The following is a 23,751-nucleotide window of genomic DNA, read 5'->3' on the forward strand; positions in this document are numbered from 1 at the left end:
ACTACAAAGAGCCGTAGTTAACTGACAAGCTGAGTCATATCGCATTAATATCGCGGACGTATCGCCAGCAATAATTAATGCGATATGGCTCAGCTTGTCAGTTAACTACGGCTCTTTGTACACAGCAAAAACTCCAGTGTTAAATTAACACTCCTGGGAGTGTATGAGTCCACACTCAAGAGTGTTGAAGTTAATGAGATAATTAAGTGATTAATTTAGTGATGATTGAACATTATTGAAGACACCTGATGTTAACAAGCAGAATCACTGAAGGAGAAAATCACAAATTGTAAGTTACCGGTATGACGATCAATGGTTGCTTTAGTTGGACTCTTGACCCATATATTATTAACTTTAGATTTTGTTTGTCTGTTGTTTCTGAATTATAATCACCAGTTGAACAAAGAAAAAAGTGATCTGATGGTGTTGGTTATATTATGACAATCATCATTTGAACTTGATCACTGAACTCATTAAAATCCTTCTTTCTGACTTCAATTTATGTTGTTGGTTAATGAATCTGCATAAATGCCCAGAATTTTTGATATAATATAAAGGATTTCTTAAAAGTTGTTTAAAAAAAAAAAATTCATTCTTTTAGGCACACACAGATGTCAAGATTCAGTCTATGCATCTCAACAATGGTGATGAGCAGAATATTCAATTAGGAAAAGTAAATTACATAGACAATACAGATCATAATTTATTCATACCGCAATGCATGATGGGAGCCATTAATGAGTTGTGATTGGTGGCAGCCACTGCAACATGCTTTATTATTGTCACCATTGTTGAGATTCACAGGCTGATTATTGATGTCTGTGTTTTAAATGAATTTCTTTGAATGTCTTTTGATCAGAACAATGTTTATTAAATATTTTGAATTATAAGTAAAGTACTGATAATCATAGGCTGAATAATCACTAAACTGCAGCTAACAAGTTAAAGCAAACTATCTCAAAAAGTTTTCTTTTTCAGATCACAGCATGATTATGTCAAAACATAACCAACACTATAAGATAACACTTTACTTTATTCATTTAACTGTTATAAATCAATAACAGCAGACAAACAACAGTAAATATTAAAATAAACATATAATTGTCTAGTGCCCAACTAAAGCAAACACCCATCACCTTAATGGTAACTTACAATTTGTGATTTTCTCCTTCAGCGATTCTGCTTGTTAACATCAGGTGTCTTCAATAATGCTCAATCATCACTAAATTAATCACTTAATTATCTCATCAGCCCTAAATGCCGCTTCATCTGAAAGCAGGTGATGGTGATTTACTACTAATGAAGGAACCGGCTTTACTGACGAGATGCGCATAACAATCTCACGATATATATCGCACAGCCCTAATCTAAACCTCTGTTAATTCTCAATAAGATCTTCTGTAGACGTCTGGCAGAAATAAAGTCAGTCTGGTTAGTAATAAGTGAAGCTGGTAATGCTGTTTGTGGAGTTGTTTAATCAGATCTTGATAGAGTTAATGTCTTTTATCTTCAGTTCATCGTGTCTGAATAAAGTTGTAGTTTGTGTTCTTATTACTCTTTCATTTTTATATTCTTGTAATGTTAGAAATCAACGTTCCTATAATGTTGAATTTTAAAGGAGTCATAATGTTGTGTTACCTTGGATACCCAATGCTCTATTATAGTCTTTCAGGCACTTCTAAAAAAGAAAAGTGGAAAAAAAATCAACACAGAGCCCCTCAGACCCTTATTTCTAAAGGCATTATTGTCTCGCGAGATCTGATGCGATGTTTTGGCTGTCGTGGACGGTCATTATAATAATGCAAATGAGGGGCGCGTTGATTGGTCGTTGAAAAAATACACCATTTCCAGATACATTCTTACAGAAGCCCCACTAACTGAAAGCTATTTTCAAACTGCATGTTTTGCATGAGTTTGGCTAATAATGTTTAGTGGTATATTGTTTTCATACTTGCATTTAAACAGTTTTAGCCACTGAGCATGGACTCCTGTACCGTCACTACTGTAGCTGCTAGTGTAAAACAAAGTGGAAAGATGTGGCTAGCATTCGTAGAGTCCATTCCCCGTGTTTACCTCGAAGGTAACGTTACATACAATAGCCGCATTAGCAGTTAGCTGCTATTTGTTAACCACAGTAGAGCAATAAAAACACAGTCTTACCTTTTCAATTTCTGGCAAGTCCCTGATGGTTGGGATGGCACCTTTTCCCAAACGGAGCTTCGAGGCCAAGTTCGCCTGATATTGCCCCAAATTTGTAAATGATTCCGGTGTAAAATGTTTAGCGCACACACCTAACGATACGCCACTTGAAAGAGTTGTTGGGACAGCGTCATTAAAAATGAATTTCCTCCACTGTTCCCTGATAGTTTCGTCCGTTTTTGGTAGATAAAACACATTTGCATGTTGTTTGTGGCAGTCAACCACAGAGCATCTCAGGTGTGCACTCGGTTTCTCCATCTTTTTCGAGTCGACTAAACTGAATCTGAGGGGGAGAGGGGGAGAGGGGGAGAGGGGGAGAGGGGGAGAGGGGCGGGCTTCCCGCGGCATAGGTTTGCGGTGTCCATATTTGGTATATCCTCCCCCGTCTTGACGTCAAGAGGGGGAAGAAATCAAAATCTCGTTTTTTCGTGCGCGTGCACGTGGCCTATTTTACAAACCCCGAGGTAAACAAACGCTTCACTTTTAAATATCGGCTTCCCGGCCAGTGTATAATCATTATGCAATCATAACATACATTGATTCTCGTGGAAAAGTGAAATTTCTACATTATGACTCCTTTAAATCAAAATTAAGTTAAAATAACGTTTGAGGACCATTATACCTTTTGAAACACGTTCCTCTAACGTGATAACATTTGTTACATTCCCAGAACACTGAATATTTTGGAGAACGTTCTTATAACAAAAGTCTGTTAGCTGGGTAATAGAGAGTCAGAGAACTCTCTAAGTCTCTATTATATCTGACATATCATATAATCATATAAAATTATATCTAAATATCTATACAATATTTTCTCAGTTGCAACATTTTAATTAAAATTCAAATGCAAACTTGCTTAACTGTTATCTTCATGAAGTTTTCTCAAAAGCAATTTGAAGCATAAAAATGTACAGTACACATTGAGCAAGCATGAAACATTTTATTGTACTTTGTGTTCACATGCATTCTGTACTTGACTATTGATTAAATTGTTTTGCATCTGCCTGTTTCACTTTTTTTTTCAAATTACACATCTGAGTAATTAGTAATTAATTACTCAGATGACACAATTTGTGTTAATATGACACATCTATTTTGTTAAATTTGTCACAACATTTTGTCCCTGAGCACACAAACTGATACAACTGATACATGTGTTAAAACTGATACAACATGTGTCATTTTTAACACATCTCTTTTGCATCACACCGCACCTTAATGCAAACCGCCTCATGCTCCTTTTGGTAACAGATAGCAAAACAAAACTGGCCTTTCACTATTCAGTAGTGGGTCTTTAACTACAGCACCAGACGGAAACCGTACACTCTAAAAAATGCAGGGTTGTTATAACCAAAATGTGGGTCAAATATGGACAAACCCAACCGTTGGGTTAATTTTCATTTAACCCAACAGCTGGGTTTGTCCATATTCGACCCAAATTAGGGTTGAAACAACCCTGCATTTTTTAGTGTGTACCCTCTTCAGTTTCTTCTCCTGAAGTTTCCCTCGCCGTTCGCCCGTCACTAGTCCTCCCCCCATCAGTGTTTAACCTCACAAAGCTGTCTGCTTTCTGTCAACTTGACATTTGATACTCACGCTGAACAAATATGCTCTAATTTTAGCTGTCTGCCTGTGTTGAGCACTATTATTCCTTGATGGCCTCTTATGGCCGTACTCATCGCACACAGGAAGGCCTGGAATGCTTACAGGAAGGCCTGGAATGCTTTTGTAGCATGTGAACATACCGTATTTCGCACACGTCGTGTGTGTGTGTGTGTGTGTCTGTGTGTGTGTGGTTTCGAGTGTGAGGTAAGAGCAGGACGAGATTCCATTCAGAACAATAATCTAGCGTTACATAAGCAGGCGGCGTTTAAGAGAATAGGACGATGAATGCTTTCCATTGGGTTTCATCAGCCTCAGATTTCCTTGGATAATGTCTTTGATGAATAGCTCAAGGATTCCATGAAGGGTTTTGGTTTTAAAGTAGTGGTTTTGGTCTGGCACAGTCCCGACTAACAGGCCTTATACTTTATGTGAAGGGTCCGATAGCTCGATTAGACGTTTAACCCTGTGTAAAGCCTGACATATAAAATAATAGTCTGAAATGTATTCAAAATCTGAAAAAAGTTTGCATCATATCAGTATCAGGTTTTTATGGCTCATATAATCTGATATAGTGAGAATATGAATGATGAAATCCATATGTCTCAGTAAGTTGATATTTAGAATGCTTAGTTTCATGATTTAAAGCTCTTTAGTTTTAAAACATATAATGCAATGCAATACAGTAATGACTGAGAGATGAACACATAAACCTTCCTCAAAAGCCTGATGATCATATTTGATACTCATGATTTCAACTGACTCAACTGATGTCTGGATAATCAAGTAAATTGAAGTTGCTTCAGTCCAGTAAGTGTTCATCTTGACATATTACTAACAATATCAAGTTATTCTCACGTTTACTTGATAAAAATCAGTGCAGATTTGACAGCAGAAAGGCATCCCAGCGTGCACCTTGATGTCAATATTAGGTCAAGAAATAGGTCAAAAATGAAAGTCATATTGACGTCAAAGTGTCGATGTCAATTTGACGTCAAGAGTTTGACCTCTGCTGATGTCATTTTGCCAAACAAAAAGGTGAAACGCATGGCCGTACACTTATTACCAGCTTCACTTAAAACTAACCAGATTTACCTTATATAATTTCAATTTTAATGAAATCATTAAAATTTTGTATTTTAAAGTCACCATGATGGTGGTTAGTGTTTGCTTTAGTTGTGCTCTTGACCCTTCACTCTTTAATATAAAAGTTCTTTGGCTGCTATACTTGTTATAGGCAAAATAGTCATGAGAAGATAAGGTCAGGGGATGTTGGCTGTTTATAGATGATGACGACAATACCATCATGTAAATGCCTGATTCCCTAATTGTGTTCAGTGTCAAATGTTTTGATTATATAGAATTTATGGTTTTTATTCCATATTACAATAGAATCTATTTAATTTTTACAGCATTAGAGCAATTTTGTTTAACGAAGACTATAAGGGATTTTAAAAACATTTAATGCATTAAACATTTTCCTATACATTGTTACTTAACCATCAAGAATCAGTGTATGACTCTCAACAATGGTGACAATCAATGAAATGCTTCATGCCGCAGTGCATGCTGGGTACCACCAATCAAAACTCAACAAAATCTCCCAGCATGCATTGCAGCTTTAATAAATTATGCACCTGGAGTTGATCTGATTATCTGGATATTTTGTTTGATTGTCACCATTGTTGAGATTCATATGCTGTTTCTTGATCTCTGTGTGCGTCTAAGTAATGCCATAGATGACAGGGTTTGTGCACTAAATAGTTTTTAAAAACCAAGTACATTATTTGATAAACAAAAGTGCTAGACATGCTGTAGAATCAAATGACTTCTGTTATGAATAAAACAGTTTTGAAACCGCAAGTCCTATATAATCAGAACATAAGACACTGAATAAGATCAGGGCTTCAGGCATTTACATGATGATATCATCATCATCAATAAACAGCCAACATCACCTGATCTCATTTTCTCATGGCTTTTTTAGCTACAACAACAGAACTTTATAAACACACAATTATAACAGCCAGAGAAAATTTAATATTAAGAAGTCAAGGGTCAAGAGCACAACTAAAGCAAATGCTAACCACCATCATGGTGACTTTAAAATGCAAAATATGATTTCATTAAACCGGAAATTAAATAAAGTAAATCTGGTTAGTGTAAGTGAAGCTGGTAATAAGTGTACGGCCATGCGTTTCACCTTTTTGTTTGGCAAAATGACTTATTATCAAACTCTTGATAGAGGTCAAACTCTTGACGTTAAATTGACATCAACACTTTGACGTCAATATGACTTTCATTTTTGACCTATTTTGTGACCTAATTTTGACATCAATTTGATGTCATATTGATGTTAAATTGACATCAAATGCCCACTGGGATGTGAAGCTCGAGCTGAAAGAAGTTTGTACAATTATACTAAATGACTTTTACTTGCTAAAAAGTCTAAACTATCAATCAGATGACAGAAGGAGTATATGAGATTGTGCACGACACGTTTATCAGCAAAGGGATTCATTTAGATGCCTTAAATGTGCATATCAGCTATGATACAGTAGGCTTTAAAGGGTTAAGGATGCACGTTAATTGAGTAGTTTAACAGTCTGTCATTGCATGTTGTTCGATACAGTAGCTAAGTTTACAAGGACACTTTTTGCTTCAGTCTGAATGAATGAATTCCGATTAATGAATCCGAATGTAGTGTTTACGCAATATGCAACGACAAGCACATGAACCGTTGCCGCTTGTATTCATCCAGCAGTAAAGCGCCCCTTTCCGTGCCCAAACCTGTGTGTTCTGTGGATGAGCGTCTGAAATGAGGACTGTCCTGCTCCACTTCACAGACGATGAGTGAAAGGAGAATTTCAGAATGACAGGACACTCATTTGACACTTTATTCAACAGGAAGCGTCATTACCCTATTTCTACGGCTTCTTGAAACTGAAACAGCTGAAGCAAATGTGGCATATTAACACCCGTCTCCACGGGGACCCCTAGTGGTCAGAACAGTGTAAATGCAACAAAAACCCAGGCCAAACATACATAAAAACACATTGGCAATTTTTTTATTGACAGTAAAATCTTTTAAATTCAATTATCTAATCATCTAATAAGATTATCAAGTGACTATATGTTCTTTTATCAATTGTCAGGGTTGGTTTTTGTTTGTTATATAAATGGCTCAGCTAAACAGGCCAGTAAAAGACTATTAACTACTAGTATTCATCTTAATTATACTAATGTCTAATTAAAACATCTACAAATGTATAAATCTGATCAGAGATCAGGTAAAACCCACAGACACTTGTTCTCATCGCCCCCAGTGGTGAACAATTGAAATTTTGAAGTGTTTCGAAACGTTTGAAACAGTTATGACATAATGAAGCCTCGTTTACTGAAAAACTTGACTCTGGCATTTTGATACACGCTCCGAACCATTGATTCGAAACCAAAGATCTGTAAATGTTTCGAAGCTTCATGAAGCAGTGTTTTGAAATTGCCATCACTAGCTATCTCGTGCATTTCTTGTGTGATGATTCATTATGCTTGCTAGCGGTTACATTACAGTACATGAGATTTCACTTACCAAATAAAGAGTAGAGTAAGGAGAGATGGCTGATAGGACAATGGTGAATGGTTTGCAGATCCTGAACGCCATGTAAATACAAACATGATTCTGAACCTCATCAACATCGAGCCAGCAACAAATTCATCAGTTACTTTATAGACAAACTGAAACATTTCTTCAATTAAAAACAAGTATTAACCTTTTTATGTAAAATAATGGCATTTTTAGCAATTAAACTTCTGTCTGAACGCACAGCTGCACAGTTTAAAACAATGTGCTCAAACTGATGAAGAAATACGTTCAGAAAAACTCAGAGCTGAATAAACAAAAATACAAAGACAGAACATACACATGGTATTCACTTCAGTTTTTGCTGACAGAAGCAATACAGATTCTGAAGGAAACACAAAATGGATGCAAGTCAACTTATCGAGGAACAAAGGTTGAATTTGACGAGAATGTTCTGAACACAGAGGTTCGTTTCGGCTCATTTACATCCTCCTCTCTTAATCGTAGAGAAGCAGAAGCATATGGAACTAAATCTTGTTTTGAAATCAAAACTTGTGAAGGTGCTGATCTGACAAAATACTCAAAGTTTCCTGATGAGGAAGAGGTGCTGATTCCTCCATATGAGATGTTTAAAGTTACTGATGTCAAGACGATAAGAGATCATGCAGGTCTCTGGTGTGACACTGTGTTTGTGTTGGAAAGCATTGGAGTAAGAAGTGAACTGAACTGTGATCTAACAATAAGATCAAGATTCAGGAAGTATCGGTTTGGTAGACGCTTACGAAGACAGCGATTAACTTCGCATTAAAGGTATAGAGGCCATGCGTTTTCCAGTTTACGAGGAATTTATGAGGACCCCATGACCTTGGCACTGCAATTCTGCTCTTCAGTTTGAGCTGTATAATACTCAGAGGTGGAGATTCCAGGGGTCAGAAAGTAAAAGTCCTGCCATATGTTTATTCCACCCATGAACTCACACAGCAAAAACTCCAGTGTTAAATTAACTCTCCTGGGAGTTTATTTGGCTCCAGACTCAAGAGTGTTGAAGTTAATGAGATAATTAAGTGATTGTTTGAGTGATGATTGACCATTATTGAAGACACCTGATGTTAACAAGCAGAATCACTGAAGGAGAAAAATCACAATTTTAGACACCGTTATGGAGATTAGTGTTCGATTTAGTTGGGCAGTTGACCTTCAAATGATTATCTTTAGATTTTGTTTGGCTGTTGATCTGAGTTATTACAGCCAGATGAACAAAAAGAAAAGTTGATCAGGTGGTGTTGGTTATATTTGAACATAATCATAATTTGATCTGAATCACTGAACTCAATTAGAGCCTAATCTCTGACTTAAATGTGTATTGGTCATTACAACATCACAGTAATTCTACAGATTAAGTTCCAGATTTTTCAATATAATTCAAATTATTTCTTAAAAGTTGTTCTGATAAAGAAAAAGAAAATCTTTCTTTAAGGCACACACAGACATCAAGATTCAGTGTATGAATCTCAACAATGGTGACAAAAAGAATATTCAATTAGGAAAACAAGACAATTCAGATCATAATTTATTCATACCGCAATGCATGATGGGAGCCATGGATGAGTTTTGATTGGTGGCACCCAGAATGCACTGCAACATGCTTTATTATTGTCACCATTGTTGAGATTCACAGGCTGATTCTTGGTGTCAGCGTGTCCAAAATATATATTTTTTTTAGAGTCTTTTGATCAGAACAACTTTCAAGAAATCTTTCTGATTACATTGAAAATGATTAACATGGCATAATATTAGAATCACAGGCAGCTATACTCACCAAGGTAAACTTAACTCTCTAAATGAGTTTTGTGATTCAGGTCAAATTATGATTATGTCAAAACATAACCAACACCACCTGGGGTGCGTTTCCCGAAAGCATCGTTGGCCAACTATGGTCGCAAGTTCATCGCAATGTCCATTGAACTCTATTGGTAACGACGGAACTTGCGACCATAGTTGGCCAACGATGCTTTCGGGAAACGCACCCCTGATCAACGTTTCTCTTTGTTCATCTGAGAGTTATAACCCAGACAGCCAAACAAAATCTAAAGTTATTAGTTTAAGGGTCAAGAGCCCAACTAAAGCAAACACTGATCACCATAATGGCAACTTGCTAACAAAGCTAATATGATTCTTTAGGGTCTAAATTAAAAGTTTGTAATATACTTTAATTAAAAATTCTCATTAGTATTGTAAGAAAACACTAATTTTACCTGGTCAAAAACAGCTCTGTTTTCAGCACGCCGTTTAAGTGCATGGGTCTTTAAATGATAATGAGCTTTGCTCACCCCGCCCCTCTGTTCTGTGGGCGTTTTGCTACAACAACACATGTGGAGTGTTGCCTTGACAACAGTTGAGGGTAACGTTATATTTTGAAGAATGGCAGCGGGAGTCTCTGAGGACACTGTGCAACCTTATCAATTTGAACCGGAGTTGGAAAACAGGATGTTTCTGAATGGTTGGTTAACGTAATGTCACTTTGATCTATCTTTGTATGTACTGGGGGATGGGGGGGTCTGCAATATATGTACACTGTAAAACCCAACAAGTTAAGGTAACTCATTTCATTTGAGGCAACCGATTGCCTCAATTCAATTAAGTTTATAAAAACAATAGTTATGAGTACTCTGAACTTATTTTAATCGAGTTCACTAAAACAATAATATTTCTTAATACACAATTAAACTTTACACTGCATTTGAATACTTTATATAGCTGAAACTTCACTTTATTGAGTAAAAACAGTGACATGACAAACTTTAAATGAACTCAGAGCACTTGCAGTTACTGTTAGCTCACAATGTCACACACAAAGTCAAATTCAATAAGTTAAGCTAACTTATTACATTTGAGGAAACCGATTGCCTTAATTCAATTAAGTTTATAAAAAGATTTTTGTTTCACCAGGTTCAGTCCAAACTGGGTTCAGAGATGATCAGTTCTGTGTGGGTTAAGATGTCAGTTTCTCTTCTTTAACCACATGAGTTTCTCTAATAGCATGTGTGGTTAAACTAACTGAGTTCTCACACTCAGCAGAAACATGTTTCCAAACCTCAATGGGAGGGGAAGGAGAGTATTAAAACTGCAACCATCATCAGAGCCGTGTTGGTCGTGGCTTGACTGTGTGCAACAGCTTTGAGGTCTCGTCTTCAACCCCAGACTTGATGTTTTGTTGAAGCCAGTAGTTGATAGTGTATCTCCACCTCATGTTGTGTTCTACATATTGAAGTAGAGTCTGTCTCTCCTTAGTCTCTTTTTGATCACACTATGATTTTAGACTTAAAAGACAGAAGTGTGTTAACTTTAATGATGATTTATTGTATGGTTTAATTAATCTGTTTTTCTCTTGGTTTACTTGAAATTTGCTAGTTAATCTTTTTTTAGTTTTTTTATTTGTGGGGTTAGGGAGGTGTGTGCCATTTATTTTGAACTTGACTTTTTCTCCTGTTTATGTTAGCAAGCGAGTTAGCTTATTTTGCTGTACTTTTTTTGCTGTACAATTCTGTGTCTGGAGACGGGGTGACTTAATGCTGTTGCACATTCATTTCACCACCATCCAGTTTTGCTGTTGCTTTCCTCCCCTAGACCAATCAGGAAATCGTAACACCGCTCTGAAAATACTGCTGAAAATATGTAGTCACACTAGTTCCACATTGCTAAATGAAAACTAGACCAAAGGTTATTAAAACAATTCTGGAAGCGCTAGAACTCAAAGCCAGAACACAACCCACATAGCAACATTGTTTCGGCCCAGATCCGGCCCACATCTGACACTTGTGGAAGACTGATCTGGCCCACATGCAGCATGAAAATAAACCAGAACTGGACCTTATCTGAGGCACAAAGTCTGTGTATATTAAATATGGAGTCATTTCAGCCTTAAAGGGGTCATATAATGCCATTTTTGTGCAAGCTAATATGATTCTTTAGGGTCTAAATTAAAAGTTGGTAATATACTTTAATTATAAAATCTCATTAGTATTGTAAGAAAACACAAATTTTACCTGGTCAAAAACAGCTCTGTTTTCAGCACGCCGTTTCAGTGCATGTGTCTTTAAATGATAATGAGCTTTGCTCACCCCACCCTCTGTTCTGTGCGTACACCGTTTGTAACACAATAATACAATAACCATAACGCGTTGTTCATTATAAACGTAGGATTATGAATTATATTGAGAATGTCGTACATAGAAAACATGCCTCAACCCAGCCAGCACAGCCATGTGGGGCCCAAATGGGTTTGACCTGGGCTATCTAACTGGGGCCCAGCCAGTTTTGTCCTCGGTTTCCATGTAGGCCCCACATGGGTTTGCCCAGATGAAATGAACACTGCTTAGTGTGCACAGTACAGGCTGTTTAATGTAACACTTAATCAGTGTTGGAGGTAATGAGATAATTAAGTGATTGAATAATGATTTTGTATTAGTGAAGAACACCTGCTGTTAACAAGCAGAATCACTGAAGGAAAGAGAAACACAAGAACTACTTCCAGCCACAACCTTGGATGAAATCAACTGAAGATAAAATACATTACAACTCTCAAGATCGGATTAAACAACTCCACAAACAGCATTACCAGCTTCACTGATTAGTAACCAGACTGACTTTATTTCTGCCAGACGTCTTCAGAAATTCTTATTGAGAATTAACAGAGGTTAAGATGTTGATTACTTATTTCAAAGTAATAGTTTGATTTGATGTTACCATTGTGGCGATCCGTGTGTGCTTTGGTCAGGCTCTTGACTTTTTGTCATTTGTTTTTTCTCAGGCAGCTGTATCTGTTTGTTATGGCGAGAACAGCAAGAGAAAATGCAATCAGATGCTGTAAACTTATTGATGATAAAAATATAATCATCGTCATGTAGTGGCTTAACTCACTGATATTTTGTGTAAGGTTTATACAGGTAGTATGCCATTCTTTTTGTTTTATTGTTGTGATTCTGCAGCAAGAGATCCAGCACAGTTTAATCAGAACATCAAATGATTTTTAAACCCCATTTACACATGTTGGACTACTGAAAGTTGTACTTGCACACAGACATCAAGAATCAGCATATGAATCTCAACAATGGTGACAAGCTTCATGCTGCAATGCATTCTGAGTAGGGCTGGGCGATATATCGCACAATATTGTTATGCGCATCTCATCAGTAAAGCCGGTTCCTTGATTAGTAGTAAATCGCCATCACCTGCTTTCAGATGAAGCGGCGTTAAATTAACACTCCTGGGAGTGTATATGAGTATACACTCAAGAGTGTAAAGTGTTAAAATATGAGTGTTAAATTAACACTCAAGAGTGTTAAAGTTAATGAGATAATTAAGTGATTAATTGAGTGATGATTGATCATTATTGAAGACACCTGATGTTAACAAGCAGAATCATTGAAGGAGAAAATCACAAATTGTAAGTTACCATTATGGTTATGGGTGTTTGCTTTAGTTGGGCTCTTGACCCTTGTATGTTTAAATTTTACTGTTGTTTGTCTGCTGTTATTGATTTATAACAGTTAAATGATCAAAGTAAAGTGTGATCTGATAGTGTTGATTATGTTTCGACATAATCATGCTGTGATCTGAAAAATGAAACTTATTGAGATAGTTTGGTTTAGCTTGTTAGCAGCAGCTTTGTGTTTCTACAGCATATAATTATCAGTACTTTACTTACAATCCAATATATTTAATAAACATTGTTCTGATCAAAACACTTTCAAATAAATTCATTTAGAAACACAGACATCAATAATCAGCCTGTGAATCTCAACAATGGTGACAATAATAAAGCATGTTGCAGTGGCTGCCACCAATCACAACTCATTAATGGCTCCCATCATGCATTGCGGTATGAATAAATATAATCTGAATTGTCTATGTAATTTACTTTTCCTAATTGAATATTCTGCGCGTCACCATTGTTGAGATGCATAGACTGAATATTGACATCTGTGTGTGCCTAAAATAAAGATTTTTTTTTTTTAAACAACTACTAAAGAAATCCTTTATATTATATACAAAATTCTGGGCATTTATGCAGATTCACAGTTATGCTGTGTAACCAACAACATAAATCGAAGTCAGAAAGAAGGATCTTAATGAGTACAGTGATCAAGTTCAAATGATGATAGTCATAATATAACCAACACCATCAGATCACTTTATTCTTTGTTCAACTGGCGGTTATAACTCAGATACAACAACCAAACAAAATCTAAAGTAAACATATAATGGTCAAGAGTCCAACTAAAGCAAACAATGATCACCATAACGGTGGCTTACAATTTGTGATTTTCTCCTTCAGTGATTCTTCTTGTTAACATCAGTTGTCTTCAATTATGTTCAATCATCACTAAATTAATCACTTAATTATCTCATTAACTTCTTGAGTGTTCATATACACTCCCAGGAGTGTTAAATTAACACTGGAGTTTTTGCTGTGTACAAAGAGCCGTAGTTAACTGACAAGCTGAGCCATATCGCATTAATTATCGCTGGTGATACGTCCGCGATATTAATGCGATATGGCTCAGCTTGTCAGTTAACTACGGCTCTTTGTAGTAAATGCCGCTCCATCTGAAAGCAGGTGAAGGCGATTTACTACTTATCAAGGAACCGGCTTTACTGATGAGATGCGCATAACAATATCGTGCGATATCGCCCAGCCCTAATTCTGAGTGCACCATACGAAACTTATCCATAGCTCCCAGAATGCATTGCACCATGAAGCATGTCACCATTGTTGAGATTCATATGCTGATTCTTGATGTCTGTGTGCGAGTAAATCTCACTGGAGTCCAAAATATGTAAATGGTGTGTTAAAAATCATTTGATGTTCTGATTAAATTCTATTATTCTCTTGCTGTAGAATCACAACAATAAAACAAAATGAATAACATACTACCCGTATAAACCTCAGACATAATCAGTGAGCTAAGCCACTACATGACGATTATATTCTTATCACCAATCAGATAACAGCATCTGATTATATTTTATCTTGCTGTTCTTACCACAACAAACAGATACAGCTGACAGAGAAAAACTAATGTTAAAAAGTCAAGAGCCTGACTAAAGCACACACTGATCCCCCACAATGGTAACATCAAATCAAACTATTACTTTCAAATAAGTAATCAACATCTAAACCTCTGTTAATTCTCAATAAGAATTTCTGAAGATGTCTGATAGAAATAAAGTCAGTCTGGTTACTAATAAGTGAAGCTGGTAATGCTGTTTGTGGAGTTGTTTAATCTGATCTTGAGAGATGTAATGTATTTTATCTTCAGTTGATTTCATCCAAGGTTGTGGCTGGAAGTAGTTCTTGTGTTTCTCTTTCCTTCAGTGATTATGCTTGTTAACAGCAGGTGTTCATCAATAATGCACTATCATTATTCAATCACTTAATTATCTCATTACCTCCAACACTGATTCAGTGTTACATTAAACAGCCTGTACTGTGCACACTAAGCAGTGTTCATTTCATCTGGGCAAACCCATGTGGGGCCTACATGGAAACCGAGGACAAAACTGGCTGGGTCCCAGTTAGATAGCCCAGGTCAAACCCATTTGGGCCCCACATGGCTGTGCTGGCTGGGAATGTACCCTGAGTGTAAACCGCATTCATCGTGAAGCGTGCAGCAAGCGATTTGCAAAGATTAAAGCTGCCATCGGCACAAATTTTTTGATCATATTCAGTGAAATTGACACTATAATCCGACAGAACAACATAAATAAGGTGGTTTTAGAAAAAAAAAAAGAGCTTCTAACTCCACCTGAAGCGTGTTATTTGTTTTGCAAAATCATCGGGTCCAATCAGCGCAGGGGGGTGTGAGATCTGACTGTCAATCACAGGTCATGCACACGCCACAGATCCCCCCTCCCTCACGCACGTTACAATATCACATGCACACGACACGCCAGAAGTTCGCCTGAAGATTGTACGAAGCGTGATGGCGGAGAGAAAATCTACTAACAAGCTTCCAATTCCTCGGTTATTGCTATCTATGGGTAGATTAGCCAGGGCAGCCTACCTCCGAGTCCATGGTGTTGATCGATGCTGAAGAGATGGACGCGTTCACAGAAAATCAAGTTCACACGCACAGTGAAGCACTGACGAGCACGACCTCAATGGGAGGGTGCTCGCTGGTAGTGGGGGAGGGGCATGAGAGTTGTAAACATTCAACATTTTGGCTAAGTCGACCCAATCTGACAGACTTGCCGACTGCAGCTTTAATATAAAGGTCAATAAAACGTTACACTCATTCAGTTCTTCTGGAGGTTCAGCAGGAACACGGATAGTTGGTACTGATCCTTTTTTCAGGAGCAGCTTCTTAGCAAAACCAGCTTTTTACTGACCCTCGTTTATAAAGCAGTCTGGTGTGAAATGATTCGCGCAAACATGAAAGCATTGACGTTGATCGTGGGGAATATTCCCTTCGAAAACAAACTCAGCCACTGCGTCTTCAGCGGTTCGGATTTAGGAACATCAAAATGACTGCTGTGTTCGTTATTGCACCCAAGAACAGAACACCACAATCGCTTAGACGCCATTCTGCTCCAGCGTATCAACAGCGGGCTATGATTGACAGCTCGCTCACGAGCGAGGGCGGGTCTGTGTTGAAATGCTGCTGTCAATCAACAATTGTGGGAGGGGCGTCGATTTTGTGACGTCACACGTTATGACGGCTCGATTTGAGAGAGTGGAAAACATATAAGAAGATTTAAAAAAAAAACACTGGATGGATTTTTATCATTTTATGATGGTTGTGTACAGGCACTGCCAACACACATTTCAGTACAATCAACTTGTAAAAGTGCATGTACCATTATATGACCCCTTTAATAAGCCTGTTAACAAGCAGAATCACTGAAGGAAAGAAGAGAACAGAAAAAGAGACGAGCAGAAACACAAGAACTACAACTGACTCCAGTCTTAGATGAAATCAACTGAAGAGAAAAGAAGACATTACATCTCTGAAGATCTCAGCAGAGGAGGATAGTTTTGTCTGCAGCCGGAATACCACACAACAATAAGTTATGATGCTTTTTATTGTGCAGCGGTATAGAAGCTGATCAGCAGTCTGGGGTTGTGTCTGATACAAATATAGCAGTTGTAGAATTTGAAAAGTACTGTATTACAAAATATAAAGTGATTTGTAAAGGCCTACTGCATATTTTGGCTTCCAGATATTATGAGGTTATGTATTACCAGAAACCTCTAAATGACTCAAAGACTTATTTACATTACAAGTTAAAAAGTGTGTTGTGCAGTTAGAAAGTCAATTTGAATGTCATACTTGCAAAATAAGCTTGAATCTCTAGAAGCATGATGCAAGCTTGCTTTGCAACTGAGGTGTTTGTGGTTTCCTTAAACCAGTGGTCTCAAACTCAGTTCCTGGAGGGCCACAGCTCTGCACAGTTTAGCTCCAACTCACACCTGCAAGGAAGTTTCTAGTAATCCTGAAGACTTGATTAGCTGGATCAGGTGTGTTTGATTAGGGTTGGCGCAAAACTGTGCAGAGCTGTGGCCCTCCAGGAATTGAGTTTGAGATCACTGCCTTAAACGGACAGTATGGAATTTTTCTCCACTATGGGTCGCTAACCTCTTTACAATAACAAAGGCGTAGTTTGATGACGCAACATTTGCTAAGAACTATGGATCTTGTCGTCAACGTCAAGCCGACCGATCTAATAATGTTTATGGATGAGTGAATACATCGATGCTTTTATCATGACTGTGATATGAAGCAGTTCGGGATTGCTAAGAGACCTGGTTTGTCTCCTGGTTTGAAAGTTGTTGGAAACAGTCGGGATAATGTAAGTACACAACTAAAAAAAAATATATAACATAGGTATAGTGATTTTTGCTATTTTTAAAGCAAAAAAAATACATATTGTGCCTTTAAATCTATCTGAATAGACTGTTGTTAAACGCAGGTGTTAAAACGACATGCCTGCTAGAGATGCGCGGTTGGCGGTTACAGCCGCGGACTCCGCGGATAAACCGCGGATCGGGCGGATGACGTGACGAAAAATAATATTTTAATTAAATTCGGGCGGGTGGCGGGCGGTTGAACGAATCAAATGAAAAATATATGTATACACCAATCAGCGGATGGTGAGCAGGTGCGGTTTTGAAAATTGGTCAAAAACGTTGGTGCGGATGGATGGCGGACGGATGATGAGTTTTGTGATGCGGTTGCGGATGAAATAATAGCCCATCCGCGCATCTCTAATGCCTGCTGATTTGACCTTTTCTATGTTTAAAGGGGGGGTGAAACACTCAGTTTCAGTCAATCTCATGTTAATCTTGAGTACCTATAGAGTAGTATTGCATCCTTCATATCTCCAAAAAGTCTTTAGTTTTATTATATTTATAAAAGAAAGATAGGCTGTACCGAGTCTTTCCGGAAAAAAACGAGCGGCTGGAGGCGTGCCGTGTGGGCGGTGCTTACGCACCGATAGCTAACAACACACAGACATTTGAAGCAGTTTGTCTATAAGTTTTACTCACCACCTGCGGTTCCAACGCACGACCGTGAACCTTTATCGTTGGGACTGCTAAATCCGGCATCAAACTGGGCCTTGTTTATAAAACAATCATCGTCGAAATGCAGGGAACAAACAAAGTCCTGTGACTGCAGCGAGCACAGAGCTTTGATGGGCGTAGCTGCTACTTCTTTCGCTCTCTTGCTCTGGTCTATGGACGCGTGCGCGCCCTTCCGGGAGAAGTGCCCTTAGGACCGTATAAGGAAATTCCGCCCCATCTGACGTCACACAGGCCCATACTCGAAAAAAACTTTCCGAAACTTGTGACAAACCGGAAGGAGTATTTTTGGTACAGAAATACTCCATCAAACGTACAACTTAATTTTTGAAACTTTGTCCATGTTTAGCATGGGAATCCAACTCTTTAACCCCCTGGGGTCGGTGGTATCGCCGGCGATACCAGCTCGCTTTTTTTTTTTATCAGTTCAAAAGAGATTAATTTTGCTCTGTTGACTTTGATATTACAAACAAGTTTCATACATCAATCGATTCTGTTAAATGTGTATTATTTTTGTGTATACTCACAATAAAAACAAAGTGTTGTGCTTTTTGCCAAATAAAGAAAAATAAACACGAAGCGAGTTCTGCCTTCTCTCTGTCAGTAAAGTCCATTCTTAAACGCGTCCGAAAATGAACTGTAACTCAGCGAATACTCAGTCAAACAGACATACAGACACACAGGCATGAAGCTTGAATTATCTTCTTTTAAATGAAGTAATTTATATAAAAAACAAATATTCTCATCTTGTGAAATCTGTATTAAAAGAGAGCGATTCCAGTCGAGTTAATTAGAGCTAATTCAAATGTAATGTGACCCGCCCACGGAGAGCGTGCGCTATTCAAACGCAAATGACTGAGGCAATCCACGCAAACCTGTGAACCCCCATATCAGCTCGAGAAAACACAAGTTTATTCAGATCATTACTTGTTTACACAGTCTCGCAGCGCTGTGAGGAATAATAATAATGGAAAATGTACCTCAGAAGTGCGGGTATTTCGAGGAGCAAGGATCCGACTGAGCTGAGGAATACTGTAGAAAGTTTTTTTCCTTCTCAAGTGAATCGCGTTTCTGTTTGTGATGAATGAACGGCAGAGATGCGCGCTGTTTACCACAGCTCGCAAAAAGACAGTTTAATTTAAATCGCTTGTGTGAATGAATGATGATGTTTTAGCAAACTGTATTGCTATACTGAGATGAGTAAAAATCGACTAAAATATGTTGAAATAAAATGTAGGCTATTTGTATAAGCAACGTATTAAACTGCAAATTAATATTTATATGCCCTAATATTTCATAAAAACAACGTTACAGTCAGGCGAAATATGAAAGACAACATTTGTTGACTAGATTTGGGTACAGTTTTTAATGTAGAATATACTGCCACATCAAATAAGCTTTTGTTTAGCAATTTCTGCTCATATTTATAAAATACTATTTTTGTCAAAAATAAAGTCATCAACTAAGATGTTAGCTGTTCCAATGTTGGCTATATTCAAACTAATGAATACATATGATAAAATGTAGGCCTATAATCTTTTTTTTACAAAGAAAGAGTACACTTTAAATATTGTTGAAATTGTAATTATTGTTGTAATTGTAACCTTTTTAATAAAATAGCAAAACATATTTACAAGATAGATGTAAGCAAAATCTTAAATGGTCAATATAAGTCTTCTTCTAAATATATCTTTTGTCCTTGCATTGTGGCTCAGTCAGTGTCACACCTGAATGAATGGCTCATTATGCATAATGGGTGGGACATTGTATTCTCAGGTGTAAACTACTCCCCCTTTACGCCCCCCTCGCATATTGGCTTTCCAAGCAACACAATTTAAATCAATGTATTGTTTTATTGTGAACGATAAAGCAAGACTATTTTCACATAATTTTGAAGCTAGAACTCAAAGGGACAACATCCATTATAGTCCAGGCAAAGTAGCGTTTTACGACAGACTAATTGTAAAATAATTTTTTTCAGCATAGATCTTTTCTATGAGGTGTCCAGAACAACATACTAAAAGTCCTAAGAAATCCTAGTTGAGGAAATATGTTAAATTCTCATCAATCCGAGATGTGTGCCAATAAGGCCAGGCAACAATACACCCCAATGGGGCTATTTTTTTCCTTTATTCCTATCAAAATGAAACTTTACACAATGAAAGTACCCATGAAAAGTAAAATTTTTTGTATTACAAGTTTCTTTGAAAATGAATTTTAATATGCAAATGAGCTATAGACTAATCGAATATGCCCAAAATACACCCAAATAGGCTTAATTTTTTTCTTTACTCCTAACACAATAAAACTTTACATAGTAAAAGTATACATGAAAAGTTACTTTTTTTGTATTACAAGTTTCTTTTGAAATGAATTAGAATATGCACATGAGGGCCACACCTATTGAATATGTCCTAATTTGCATAGGCAGAAACACCATTATGACAAATACATCGGCCCAATATTCATCCAATCATCCTACTGCCAATGGGTGATGGCAATGCTGCTTTTAGACTGACCTCTAACCTGAAAACTGCCTGGCTTGGTAGTACCTGCCAGGGGTATAACCCCCGGCGGTAGTCTTCAGGGTCACGGAGGCACACAAGCCTCTCCACCACGACAAGGTAGCAACAACAGGGGAGGTTTCTTTCTGGTGTTTTTTATTTTATTTTAGATTTTTTTTGTTTTTCTTTAACTAACTAGATATTGCTGTTGCTAGCTTCTCATAACACTGCAAAGCTACTTTACAAACGGTGGAAGTCTGATGTGTGGCCCGCCTGGTCTGAAATACTTGGTAACTACAAAAAGAGAAGCAGTTTTGGTGTCTGGCTAAATTATCTTAAAGGGATACTTCACTTTAAAATGAAAATTCTGTCATCATTTACTCACCCTCAAGTTGTTTCAAACCTGTATGAATTTCTTTCTTCTGCTGAACACATAGGAAGATATTTTGAAGAATGTCAGTAACCAAACAGTTAACTGGAACCATTGACTTCCATAGTAGGAAAAAAAAAGTACTATGGAAGTCAATGGTTCCAGTTAACTGTTTGGTTACTGACATTCTTCAAAATATCTTCCTATGTGTTCAGCAGAAGAAAGAAATTCATACAGGTTTGAAACAACTTGAGGGTGAGTAAATGATGACAGAATTTTCATTTTAAAGTGAAGTATCCCTTTAAAGAGCTGTAATGTCTGGAAAGTGTGTCTATCTGGTTTTTCATCTGTCTTCTGTGTGAGAGTGAATCGTTTAGTTGGTAAGAATGACTTCTCCCTGTAATCTCGTAATCTCACCAACAATACCAATCATTTGTAAATCTACCAGCCCAAAATTTAATCTCACCATGTTACTAATGACTAAGATGGCTATTCTGACTTTCTTCTTATGTTATCTATGGGGGAATGTCATTAGGTAAGGCTTGAAAAGAATAAGAAAAAAAAAATAAAAAAAAAATTTAGAAAGCAACTGGAGGCAAGATTGTGCAATCAATTCTTAAGGTCAATATAAGTCGTTTTGTGGCAACTGACCCAGGTAAGTGTGGCAAGTGACTTTAAAGGATTAGTTCACCCCAAAATGAAAATTTCCTAATAATTTACTCACCCCAATGCCATCCAAGATATCCATGTCTTTCTTTCCTCAGTGGGAGAGAAATTATGTTTTTTGAGGAAAACATTTCTGGATTTTTCTTCTAACAATGGACTTCATTGGTGACCATCGTTTTTAAGTCCAAATCAATGCAGTTTCAAAAGTCTTTGAAGTGTTTAAACGGGCTGTACGCAATCACAGCTGAAGAAGAGGTTGTTATCTAGCGAAACGATCGGTCATTTAAAAAAAAAAAGCTGATCAACAAACGGACAGGGAACTACGTCATCACGTTGAAAGGTCACGCCGGCGGCGGCAATACTGTTTGAACTACTATTCTTATTCATCAGAATGTTATTCATATACTATTCATATTCACTGAATACTATTACTATATATATAATAGCAAACAATACTATTGGATCTATCCTCCTACGTACGGTCGCATTGTAAACATTGTACTTCTGCCGGCGCCGGCGTGACCTTTCAACGTGATGACGTAGTTCCCTGTCCGTTTGTTGATCAGCTCAAGCCGAACTATTGAAGTTAAAGCAGGGCTCAGTAGTTTCGGGATTTCTTCGCTGTATTCTCGCTTTTTCTCTCTAGAGCTCCCCCCGCAGCTTCGGTATAGATATTTGACAACACTGTTGTAAAAACTCGTTGGCGATTCTCAGACACCAGAGGCTAGTAGATCAACGACATCAAAGCAGATGGGACATTCTTTCAAACATGTTCTTCATTCGGGTTCGAACAGCGTGAGGGAGCGCAATAATGACAGCATTTTAGCAGTTTTCTTTTGGCCGTAAAGCAATTGTTTACATCGCGAGACCTGATATCACGCGATATTTCCTGCCCCGGCGGCCCGCCGGCTCAAAGTTGCAAGTGCGAATTTTCCGCTCACGGGCACCAGGGGGGTGCGAAACGACCACCATTCAACACGAAATAAGTTATATAACCATTCCAATGACTCCGAAGCTGTTCAGTTAAGGTAAAAAAGTTACTTAGTTCACCTTTAAAAAGTCCACAAATTATTATTATTATTTTTTAAATGACCTATCGTTTCGCTAGATGATAACCTCTTCTTCAGCTGTGATCGTGTACAGCCCGTTTAAACACTTCAAAGACTTTTGAAACTGCATTGATTTGGACTTTAAATCAATGGTAACCAATGAAGTCCATTGTTAGAAGAAAAATCCAGAAATGTTTTTCAAAAAACATAAAAAAAAACATAATTTCTCTCCCACTGAGGAAAGAAAGACATGGATATCTTGGATGGCATTGGGGTGCGTAAATTATTAGGAAATTTTCATTTTGGGGTGAACTAATCCTTTAAATTTATCGTGTTTATTCATAGGTTAACTTACTGAATGGACATGAATGTGTTAGTTATTTGGCCCCTGTTTTTTCTACTTGTGACTTTATGGTATCTTGGCCATACAGTAAGTCAATTAGGCATAGTGTTGAGCTCATTTGCATATTTAAAATAGATTTTTCAAAGAAACTTGTAAAACAAAAATGTTACTTTTCATGTATACTTTCACTGTGTGAGGATTGATTGTGATAGGAGTAAAGGAAAAATTAAGTCCATTAGGGTGCATTCTGGACATATTCGATTAGTATATTGCTCATTTGCATATTCAAAGTCATTTTCAAAGAAACTTCTAATACAAAATGTTTTACTTTTCATGTATACTTTTACTATGTAAAGTTTTATTGTGTTAGGAGTAAAGGAAAAAATTAAGCCTATGCAGGTGTATTTAGCCTACACTGTAAAAAAAAATCCAAATTTGACAGAAAATAACTGTGATTTTTTTACGATCATTTTCTTTCATTTTAAATTGTATTTAAAACACTGTAAAATTACAAAAAATATCTGTAAAATAAAAATTCAGCTGTTATTTTAGGTATTGTGACATTAATGACAAATTACAGTAATTCACACTTTTTATACAGAACATTTGTTGTATTTTTCATACAGTATTTTTTCTGTTTTCTTAAATTACATAAAAATGTATGTAAAATTACAAATATAATCTGTAATTTAACAGAAAGAAAACAGTTAAATGATAAAATGGTCAAATGACTGTCAGCTCCCCAAAAAACTGTAAAACATCCTAAATTAAATAAACTGAAAAACACTGTTATTTTACAGGTATTTCCTGAATAATCACGATCAAAAACCTTCATTGTAAAAAAAATCGTAAAAAA

Source organism: Squalius cephalus (assembly GCF_949319135.1).
Source record: "Squalius cephalus genome assembly, chromosome: 1".
NCBI lineage: Eukaryota > Metazoa > Chordata > Actinopteri > Cypriniformes > Leuciscidae > Squalius > Squalius cephalus.